The 12,456-nt window shown below is 34.8% G+C and overlaps 2 pseudogenes; both read right to left on the bottom strand.

Annotated features, from left to right (window-relative positions):
* Window positions 1–2,367: 2,367 nt before the first annotated feature.
* Window positions 2,368–2,486, bottom strand: LOC111736595 (annotated as a pseudogene).
* A 6,987-nt stretch (window positions 2,487–9,473) lies between these two features.
* Window positions 9,474–10,229, bottom strand: LOC105288980 (annotated as a pseudogene).
* Window positions 10,230–12,456: the final 2,227 nt, after the last annotated feature.

Genomic DNA, 12,456 nt, shown 5'->3' with positions numbered 1-12,456 from the left:
AAGAGTATGTAACTGAGATCCAGTCAAAGAAGGCTTGCAGGATGCATAATGATTCTGCAGTTGAGTACCAGCTGACTTATTAACTCTATGAACTGGGGAAAATAATCTTCATTCAATGAGCCTCGGTAATCTTAATCAGGGTGATTTTTTTCTCATAGAGATTTTGTGAAAATTAAATATGACAATAAGTGTAAAAATATTTTATAATATCTAAAGCAGTATACAGCTATTAGCTAAAAGCAGAGGATAGAAAAAATATTAATAATGAATGCTATAAAAATTCAGTTTTTGAACTAAGGAACTTGATTTCATCAATATAATTTGAATTCTGGAGAAGAATGATATGATTATACAATATGATTATACAATAGCATAAAGGTCTCTTGCAGGCTGCCATGGAAAGATCAAGGAAATATGAGACTTCAGAATAACCCTCTTATGTGGACAGGCAGAGTAGTGGTAGTGGAATGCATGTTCTTTGAAATCATCATGAACTTTACTGAAAGTTTTCAACTCACCACCATGGATTTTTTTCCTTAAGAGTCCAGAAGGCTCTGTTTTTTCACTACCATAACTACTGGGTAGTGGATATTAGATCTATTACTAGAAGGTTATCACAAATTAGTTTAATTAAAAGTTAACATCAGTTCATTTGAGCCTACTTACATACAAGGCTGGCTATATTAAGTGATAAATTATGTAAATCAAACCATAGTAAATAGTTGATAGTTATGGTACTTCCTTGTAGAAATTTGCATTCTAATTGGTGATGATGAGAAATATATAGTTACTTTCCAATATATGAATTTTTATAATAAATAGTAAATAAGTTATTTACATAGGAAGAACATCAGGACTTTTAAGGAAAGAGAAATACATGAGGTAAAAGCTTTTGAGATGCAGCAGGATCTAAACTATGTTTTGTTAGCCAAGGAAAAAAGAGGAGAAGAGGAGGGGTAGACTTTCTAGGCAAGAGAAACATCTTTGAAAAACACAGATTTTAGTTTCTATAAGTTTTCTTCTCAGGTGCCATCTCTTCAAATTCTAATGCTAAGCTTTATACTGAAATTCTAACTTGCATACAAGTCCTATCTTCCTATATCATTTTTATGATATTGAAATAATCTTTTGAGGAAAGACCTTCATTTTTCCTCTTATCCAATCCAGCTAGAGATTTTTAAGTTTCAAGGAGTTACTATCCCAAAATGGCCCATAAGTGCATCAAGGGAATATAAATCTCCCCTGAGGATTATTTAAATAAGGATGGGAGATATGCGTCCCCTGTGTCTTATACACCAGAACTCCAGCTGCTACTAGTATGTGGCCTTATGTATATATCAAGTACTACAAAATGGTGGGTTGTTAACTGACAATCCTTGGTTTTGATCATGCCATGCCATCTGTATTGATATAGTAATCTTCCCTCTCTGGGCTTTATACACGCAAGTAAATAATGAAAGCTTGAATTAGATGAGGTTCTTCCTTCCTCCAAAACTGTATGATTCAGTAAAGGAAAGGGCCATTACAGACAGAAAACTTGGCTTTATAGTGACATTACAAACATTTTCACTTTTGTGTCCTGTATTTTGGACTGATTTTCTTTAAGGGTAAAAATATTATGGCCATTTTAAATTACAGTGATTCTCCCCAGATGTCTCTTAATCGTACCTACTTGCCTCCCTCCACTGTTCCTCCATCAGTCAAGGAAGAGGAATTGTTCTCTCTGAAACCAATTTAGGATAATTCACTCAAAGCTCAGAAAAATGCAAAGATTTAGTATTTATGATTTTGGGACATTTTAAAAAATTATAGAGAAAAATTCATATAACATAAAATTAACTATCTTAATGTGTACAATTTCATGGCATTTAGTACATTCATAAGGTTGTATAACCAATGCCTATCAAGTTATAAAATGTTTGCTCACCTCGAAAGAAAATCAAGTAAATGGCCATTCCCCACTCCCTTCATCCCCTAATACCACTAATCTGGGTTTAGTCTCAATGGATTTATCTATTCTGGACATTTCATATAAACAGAATCATAATATATGTGACCTTTTGTGTTGACCTCCTTTCAGTAAACAAAATGGTTTTGAGGTTCATCCACATTGTAGAATGCATGAGTATTTTACTACTTTTTATGGGTGAATATAATTCCATTGTATATATACCACATTTTGTTTATCCTTTTATCCTTTGATGAACATGTTAATTGTTTTGACCTTTTACTATTGTGAATAGTGCTTCTAGAACATTCATGAACAAGCATTTGTTTGATTATCTATTTTCAATCCTTTGGGGTATATTCCTAGGAGTTGAACTGTTGGGTCAAATGATAATTCTATGTTTAATCTTTTTTTAAAAACGCCTACAGCACCTGGTATTCCTAGGTGGTCTCCCATCCAAGTACTAACCAGGCCCAACCATACTTAGCTTCCGAGATCAGACAAGATCGGGCACGTTCAGGTTGGCATAGCCGTAGACTTATATTTAACTTTTTAAGGAACCCTTAAACCATTTTCCAAAGCAGCTGTAGCATTTTACATTCCTACTAGATATGTATGAGAGTTCAAACGTCTCCACATTTTCATTAACATTTGTTTGTTTGTTTGTTTTTTAAATTTTAGCAATCCTAGTGGATATGAAGTGGTATCGCAGTTTTGATTTGCATTTCCCTAATGACTAATGATGTTGAGCATCTATTTATATGCTTCCTGGCCATTTGTATATCTTTGGAGAAATGTCTATTCAAGTCTTTTAACAATTTTTAATTGGGTTATTTGTCTTTTTGGTAAGTTTTAAGAGTTCTTTATATATTCTGAATACTAGACCCTTATCAAATATATGATTTGCAAGTATTTTCTCCAAATCTGTAGGGAGACTTTTCACTTTCTTAATACTATTCTTAAGTACATGAAGTTTTCAATTTTGATGTTATTTACTTATTTACTTATTTTGCTTGTGCTTTTGGCTTCATACCTAAGAATCCATTGCAAAATTCAGGGCAAGTTAAGTGTTGGCAGTGCTGGTTGTATGTATTTCTCTATTGCTGCTTTCAAGGTTCTCTTTTTATCTTTCACTTTCAACTGTTTGATAATAATGTCGTTGGTATGGATCTCTTTTTCATTTATCCTTTTTGGAGTTCACTGGAATTCTTGGATGTATGTATTTGTGTTTTTTATCAAATTTAGGACATTTTTGGAGTTCACTGGAATTCTTGGATGTATGTATTTGTGGTTTTTATCAAATTTGAGACATTATCTCCAAATAGTCTTTCTTTTTCATTCTCCCTTTTCTACTTCTGATACTTCCATTTTGGGTATATTAGAATGTTCTGGAGTGTCTCACAGGTCTCAGGCTATGTTTGTTTTCTTCATTCTGTTTTCTTTCTACTCTTCATATTGGATCATTTCAATTAACCTATTTCCAAGTTTGCTGATTTTTCTGCTTGTTCATATCTGCTATTGAAACTCTCCAGTGAATTTTCCATTTCAGGTACTATATTTCTCGGCTGCAGAATTTTCGTTTGGTTACTTTTTATAATTTTTATCTCCTTATTGATAGTTTCTATTTGGTGATAAATCATTCTTCCGGGTTTTTTTTTTAGCTAATGGAGCATAATTTAACACAGTTGATTTAAAGTATCTATTAAGTCATGCAATGTCTATGATTTCTCAGGGACAGTTTATGTTAATTACTCCTGTGTGTGAGCCATACTTCCTTGTTTTTTTGTGTGCCTATTATTTTTTGTTGAAATTTGAACATCTTGAATATTATAATGTGGTAACTCTGGAAATCTGGTTCTTCCTCCCTCCTCAGTTTGTTTTTTGTTGTTGTTGTTTTTTCTTTCTTTGTGTATAGTTGTTTGTTTAGTGACTTTACTAAATTATTTTTGTAAAGTTTATATTTTTTGTCATTTCTGGTCTCTGAAGTCTCTGTTCCTTTTTCTTGTGATCAGCTAGCATTTTTACCTTGACCACTTGGAAAGAAGAAAGAAAAAAAGAAAAAAAAATTCTCTTAGTCTTTGCTTAATGTCTCTGTATTGGGGCACACCTTTAATGTTTAGTTAGGCTATTTTGAACTCTGCCTTAGTCTTTACTTTCTGTTTAGGCTGAGCCTAGAGGTCAGCCAGAGATGAAAGCTTAGGGTCTTCTTAGGTATTTCCTGAGCAAGCACACTGGGCCAGCATGTGACTTAATAAATTCCCTAATACACATGGGTGTGTTCCATTCCCAAATTTCCAAATGAAATTTCTTCCCTAACTTTTCTCGCAGGCTTTCAACATGTCTGTTGTTTGTGCTGACAATAATCGTAAGCCACACGCAACAGAGACATTGTTCATTTGCCTTAAAATGTTTTTTTAAAAAATGCCCTCTATTTTATGAATTTGACCTCAAAAGCAAGGGAAGTAAAAGTTAAAATAGTTAAAATAAATGAAACTACATCAAACTAAAAAGCTTCTGCTCAACAAAAGAAACCGCCAACAAGATAAAGAGACAACCATCTGAATGGAAAAATATATTTGCAAGCAACACTTCCAATAAGGGCCTAATATCCAAAATATACAAAGAATTCATACAACTCAATAACAACAACAACAATAAAAAACAAATGATCCAATCAAAAAAATGGCCAAAGGACCTGAATAGACACTTCTCCCTAGAGGACATACAAATGGCCAACAAATACTTGAAAAGATGCTCAACATCACTAGCTATTAGGGAAATGCAAATTGAAACCACAATGAGATCTCATACCTGGTAGAATAGCTATAATCGACAAGACAAGTAATAACAAATGTTGGAGAGGATGCAGAGAAAAAGGAACTCTTATACACTGCTGGTGAGACTGCAAATTGGTACAGCCCCTATGAAAAACAGTATGGAGGTTCCTCAAAAAACTAAGAATTGATCTACCATATGATCCAGCAATCCCTCTACTAGGTATTTACCCCAAAGATTCGAAGACCCATATCCAAAAAAGATATTTGCACACTGAAGTTCATAGCAGCATTATTCACATGGCCAGGATGTGGAAGCAACTGAAATGTCCTATGATAGATGAGTGACTAAAAAAGCTGTGGTACATATATACAATGGAATATTACTCAGCCATAAGAAGAGATGAAATACTGTCATTTGCGACCACATAGACAGACCTTGAGATAATCATGTTAGGGAAATAAGCCAGACAGAAAAGTTAAAAATCACATGATATCACTTATATGTGGGATATAAACCTAAAAGCAAAAATGAACGGGAAAAACAAACAGAGACTTGTGAACATGGACTATAGACTTGTGGTTACCAGAGGGTAGGGGGTGGGGAGGAGAGTGTAGGTAGACAGTTAAAGAGGATCAAATATAGGGGAGTAGGTGGAGGGTAAAGTGTGTAAAGGGGATCAAATATATGGTACCTGAAGGAAACTGGACTTTGGGTTGTAAACACACAATAGAATATATAGATGTTAAATTAAAATATATAGATGTTAAATTATAATGTTCACCTGAAAATTATATAATTGTATTCACCAATGTTACCCCCAATAAACTTAATAAAAATAAATAAATTAAAAAATAAAAAATAACCCCCCCCAAAAGCCTCTAGCCTTGAACATGGACCATATACTAGTGGTTACCAGAGGGTAGGGGGTGTGGGAGGAAGGGGGATGTAGACGGGGTAAAGGGGGTCAAATATGTGGTGACAGAAAGAAATCTAACTATGAGAGGTGAGCACACAGTGTAAATATATATATGCCTTACTGTTAAAGTGTACAGCTGAAATTTATTGGATTTTGTTAACCAATGTCACCATAAAAATTAATTAATTGATTGATTGATTTAAAAAAAAAATGCCTTCTGCAAAGTGGCTGCTCTGACCTAAAAAAGTTTTAAATTTTGTAAAACAAAGGCAAGTACCTTGAATCAGTCCATCAGGTGACCCCCAAACAGATCAAAACAAACAAAAGAGTTTTGAGAATAAGGCCTGCTCTTTTCCCTCCCAGTAAGAGGACTTGGACTAGAGCCCAAGTCCTCTTACTGGGAACTTCTGTCTTTGAAACCATTGCTAGGAATTGGGGGGTGGGGGGACAAGAGTAGGTAAAACTGCCACTAAACTTCCCTACCATTTTTGTGTTGCCTTTTTCTTTTTTAGTGTTTGTTTGTTTTCTGTAAACCTTTGACTGTTTTCCAGAGTTCTAACGAAATTGATTATGAATTTTTTGCTCAATTTTTCATTATTTCTGTGAAGAAACAGACCTTTGGAATTACCTATTCTGACATTTTCCCTAATGTTACCAAACTCATCATTTTAACTCAGCCACACTGGACCTGGCTCGTATTTTGCCTTTGTCTCTCAGTTTTAGGAACTTTTTCAATAGTGTGACATTTTAAGGAAGATCATCTGCCTTTGAATTTTAGCTTGGCCACTTACTAGGTGTGTGACCTTCAGTAAGTCACTCCATGAATCTTGGTTTCAGCATTTGTTAAGAATAACAAAAATAACCATCTTCACCTTTGAAGGGAAGGAGTATTGTGTGTACAAAATGAAATAATGTATATGTTATAGAAAATTTTTTTAACATAACATAATAAAAATTATATTAAAATGCAAAATTTCAGAAAGCCATATTTTACTTCCATTATCTCTGCCATTCAATCCAAAAACTGTAATACTCTTGGATTGTAATACTCTTGCTACTTATTTACCATAAAAAATATTTTAATGAGAATGTATTTATGAGGAAGATAAGCCAAAGTTCCTCATAAATTTGTAAAACAGAATAAGACATGTCAATATTACTTGAGGAAAAAATATATTTAATTTTTCTCACAATATTTGTTTTCTTCAAAAATAATCAAAGTAAAGCTTTCTACTATTTCAGAAAAACTACCAGTCAGATATTCAGGAATTTGTTTTCTTCTGTTCAATTTTAAGAGTTTGGGGTTCTTATTGTTAGAATCACACTTGAGAATTACCTGAGAAGGGTTTTTGTTCTTTCTTTTTCTTTTTAATACAAATCCCCTTCTGAATCTCAATTGAGAGCCAAGAGCCAAGCATATGTATTTTTTAAAAGCTCTGTAGAAAATTATAATAAGCAGTCAGGATTAAAAAGCATTGATTTGAATGTTTCTGTATTCTTATAGCAAGAGAATCAAGAGTAATATGGACATAACAGTCCAAAGGACTTGTAGTACATCCATCTTACATATACATAAAATATCAACACATCTGTTATTATACTTGAGTCTATAGATAAATACATTTGAATTCCATAGATAAATACATTTTTCCATTTTTCCATTCAACTGAGATTGGAGGCAATGAATGATTTGTCAAAAGTCTACCAGCTAGGACATGAAAGAATCACATGTCAGAACTTAGGTTGATTTTTAAGCCTAGTTTTCTTTCCACAGCACCAGATATGAGCTTTTATAATGATATGCCTATCCAGCTTTCCTATCACTCATTCCCAAGAGTCCTGCTGTTGATGCTCTTTGGGAATCCATATCTTTTAAATTACTTCTATTTTAGGTCCATGGTCTAGTAAAGGACTCATGGTTTTCCTTATCCAGTGTAAACAATATGATTTAACACACCAAAACCTTCTCACCAACATCTCCAATGGTTTCATCCCTTAGTTTGTCTAAGATTTTTCCCCTTAAATCTTCCTCCTCAGATCAACACTATTTGTCCTTCTCTGGTTACCTTTCTGTGTGTGTGCAGCCTACTAGAGAAAACCATACACCGTGTGAATTGCCACTTGCTCTCCATCTTCATCAAGAGCCTCTGTGTCTCTCAGTAATCCATTTCAGTGTTTATATCTAAGACTTCAACACTTATCTCACTTTCTAGTCACTTTTCAACTATCAGCAGACTTCTGTCTCAATGATACCACTGAAAATACTCCTTCGAAGAGCCCCAAATATCCAAATCCAGTGAAATGTGTTCATTTCTGGCCTAATTTGACCTCTGGTAACTATAGGAGGTTGAGGAGACTTGGATGAAGAAAAAAAAAAAAATAACCAGGAGATGGCAATAGTACCCACAAGATTTATTTTAGTGATATTTTGGTAGGTTTGCTTGTGAGAGAAGTCCTTCATAGCATGAAACCACTAGGGAGGAAGGCAGGGGCTGTCGTAGGGAAAAGGAGGGTCAGAGAAGGGACTGACATGTCTAGAGGGGGCTTACTTGTCAGTGGCACAGAAGGGAATCTCTGGGTCAGAGTTCCAGAAAGCAGCAGCCGCTTAACAGTTTAATAGCACCAGGGGTTTTATCTTTCTCTAGCTAGCAGATGTTGAGTGCAGTTTCGTCGGATATGCAAAGCAAGCAGGCTCTAAATCTCTAGAAATCTGCTTGTTTAGGTTATATTTAAAACAATTAGATGTGTAAATTTTCAGTTTGACATTGGGTGGCTTTTGCGCTAATGAGTCTCAACCTGTTGTGAAAAAATAAGCTATGGAGAGGCCGATATATAGAGTTCATCTTTGACTCATTCATATAACAATAACTCAGATATCTAGATGAACTCCAGGCACCTCAAAACTAAACTCAGTATCTTTCTACTAAATACAGTTCTTTTTCTCTTATTCTAGCTCAGTGAAAGAAATACTGTGTCACTGAAGCTAAAGCAGCTGGCATTGTCTTTCACGTACTCTAATCCATGACCATTTTATTAATTGCAGTCTCTTTACATCTTTTATCTCTTCATCACACTATTTCCATCAATAATGCCGTAAATCATAATGTCTTTGTATCTTGCTGTATTGTTACCAAAGTCTCTTAATTAATCCTCCTCTCTCTAGTCCTATTATTGCCTGGTACATCCTTTGCACAATCAAGATAATTTTTCTAAAACTCGAATATTATGATGTCCATTTGTTTGTTGAAAACTCTTTTTTTTTTTAACTCTCTACTGTTTACTACAGCAGTTGACACACTACGACCTGCAGGTCAAACTCAGCCTTCTGCCCGGTTTTGTAAATACAGTTTTATTGGAACACAGTTACTCCCAATCATTTACATATTGTATATGCCTACTTTCATGCTACAACAGCTGAGTTGAGCAGTGGTAAACAAGACCACATGGCTCATAAAGGCAAATATATTTACTACCTGGCCACCTACAGAGAAAGTTTGTCATTCCCTAGTCTAAAAGGTAAAGTATAGAAGCTTGTCATGACCTACTAGCCTTCATAAGGTAACCTCTCTACATCTTAGTTTTATCCTCACTATATCTCCCATTATTGCTCTAAATCGCAGCCATATGAAACTACTGGTAGTTTCCAGAATGTACCAGGATACTTTATTTTTTTAATGGACAGTTATACAAAGTTTAATATAGTCATATCTTTTATAAATTTGACAAAAATAACATTCTAATTAATGAAAGAGAAATTTAATAGGCAATAATATCTTAATCTCTGTGAATATAATAAGAAAAATATGTGAAAACTATTTTAGAGTTTGATTATTAAAGATGTCGCCTTACTGGTACAAGACTAAAACCTGCATCAGTGGAGTGGCTGCAAGCTTCCCCATAAGCTGGTGTCCAGTAATAATGATTTTAAGGCCATTGGACACTTCTGCAAGTTACACACGTCCATCCACTACGAATGGCTCCACAACTGTATTGTCTGATTACAGAAGCCTATTTGAGTAAGTCTGAATATGCCACACATGTAGCCTCATTAAATTTGCTTCCTCAAATATAGATATTAGAGTGTGGGATTTGTTTTCATTGATTGTGTATAACAAGTCCTTCTCTCTCTATTTGCTGCTGACTACTGACAATTTTTTAAGATTCCTGTTGTATGAAGCAAGACTTTCACTGAGATTCTTTGCTCCTGCATTTTCTATTGTGTTGAAAGAAAGATCTATTACTTCCAAAGTAGTATTGCTTTTCAGTACATCAGCCCAAAACACCATTCCATCACAAGTTATTTTATTGCAGCTGCATCAAGGTAGCACAGGCTTTTGTTCAGATACAGTGTATCACATAACTGTTTTATACTTCAATTTCTTATATCATGCTTATACATGTGTAGTTCAACGAGGCAGTGATTTTCTTTTAACTTGTAGCCTAGATGAACTTTAGACTTTTTCTGTTCATTGTACAGTGTAGGTCGCTTTATGTTTATTCCTTTGTTTGGTTTTGAGTTAGGATTGTAGCAAATGCTATCACACTTTGCATTCCCGTATCACAGTCACCCAGATCTAACTCCTCTAAAGATGAATATATATGTATGTATATATATGTATGTATATATATATGTATGTATATATATGTGTGTATATATGTATATACGTATATACACATATATATACATACATATATACATATACATACATACATATACATACATATACATATACATACACACACACACACATATATATGTGTGTGTGTGTGTGTGTGTGTGTGTATACATATATATATATATATATATAAAAAACATTGTGTTCCACAGATTCTTATTATGTTTCAGGACACTGCCAATAGGTGCTGGAGCTTCCCTCAGGACAACCTATGGTGAGAAGTGAGGACTCACTGTGAGGACTGGGGCTTTCCTACCGGCTTTTGGAGGGTACCCCAAAGTTCCAGCCACAGCTGGGGTTCCCAGAACACCCCCCAGCTGCACTCCCTAGGGCTGCAGCCTGCTAGGAGGAATTGGCTGGAGCTCCCTGCATGTTTCTTCCTGGCCAGGCTGGCGCTGCAGGACACTCTATTTCTTACCGCTGCGTTTGGCCAGAGCCCTGGCCAGAGTAGGGTTGAGACACTGCCCAGAAGTGGGGCTGGGGCTTGGCCTGGGCAGCTTCCTAGGCCTCCTTGGGCCTTTGTCACATGCTCCTCTGACCCCGGGGGCCAAGCGACGGCATTGTCCTGAAGACGGCACGCATGCGCTTGCCTCCTCTTCCCTAGGATGCTTGATTCTTGATATCATTGTTCCTTCCACTCCTTTTGACCTGTAAATATTTCCCATACTTATCCATTTGTCAACTGCCTACTCGGTTCTAGATTCAAGAGCTATTCTGTCAAGCATTTCCTAATCTCTCCCAAAGTAGCAATGCTTTCTCCTTTCTGCCTCACTACATACTTTGCACACTTTGGTCATAGAACCAACAGTCTTATTTTTCTTTTGTGTTCAGAAATGATTTTAGTCTACTCAGATTTAAGTGACAGTTGGCTAGGTATACATTTCTATTTTTGAAATCTTATTCCCTCAATTTTGAAAGCATTATGCAATTGTTTTTGAGAAGTCTGATACCAGTTTGATTCTGTTACTTTGAACACCAGTGTCTTGTATTCTTAAGTTTGTTTTTATGTCCAGTGTTTTTTAATTAATAACTTTATATTTTAAAGCAGAAAGAAGAGAGATCTCATATACTCCCTTACCTCTCTCCTTATACACACACAATTCCTACTATCATTAACATATTGTATTAATAAGGTACATTTGTTAGAAGTGATGAGACAATATTGATATTTTATTATTATTATTTAAGTCCATAATTTACCTTAGAATTCACTTTTTCTGCTGTACATTGAGTTTCCACATATGTATAATGACATTTATCAGCCATTACAGTATCATACAGAATAGTTTCACTGCCCTAAAAATTCTCTATGCTCCACCTAGTCATCCCTCCCCCTCCCCAAACCCATGATAACCACTGATCTTTTTAATTTCTCCCTAGTTTAGCTTTTTCCAGAATGTCGTATACTTGGAATCATACAGTGCACAGCTTTCAGATTGGGTTCTTTCACTTAGTAACAGCTCATTTCTTTTTATCACTGAATAATATTCCATCATGTGTATGTACCAAGGTTTGTTCATTCATCCACCTGTTGAAGACATCTTGCTTCTAAGTTGGGCAATTATGAATAAACCTGTTATAAACATTTGTGTGCAGGTTTTTATATAGACATAAATTTTCAACTCATTTGGATAAAAACCAATGAATGCAATTGCTGGATCATATGGTAAGCATATTTTTAGTTTTACAAGAAGTTATGAAACTGTCTTTCAGAGTTGCTGTTCCACTTTGCATTCCCACCAGCCACGAATGAGAATTCCTGTTGCTCCACACCTTGGTCGGCATTTGGTGTTGTCAGTATTCTACACTTTGATCATTCTATTAGATGTGTGGTGGTATGTCATTTTAATTTGCGTTTCTTTGATGACATTTGATGTGGAACATCTTTCAGTATGATTATTTGTTATCTGTATCTCTTCTTTAGTGAAGTATCTGTTCAAATCTTTTGCCTACTTTTAATCAGGTCATTGCTTTCTTATCATTAGATTTTTACCAATAATTTTTCACTATTGTTATAATTATCTTCAAGATTATTAATAATGAGACCAAAGAAAGTGCTTACTAAGCACTATATAATGTGTAAAGTGTTTTGCAAGCATTATTTTACATAACAGCATTATTATTTTATCTAATTTTAT

This window comes from Pteropus vampyrus, unplaced genomic scaffold (genome assembly GCF_000151845.1).
Source record: "Pteropus vampyrus isolate Shadow unplaced genomic scaffold, Pvam_2.0 Scaffold20, whole genome shotgun sequence".
Lineage (NCBI taxonomy): Eukaryota > Metazoa > Chordata > Mammalia > Chiroptera > Pteropodidae > Pteropus > Pteropus vampyrus.
Note: the sequence above shows the minus strand (reverse complement) of the source record. Positions and strands in the feature narration are given on the sequence as shown.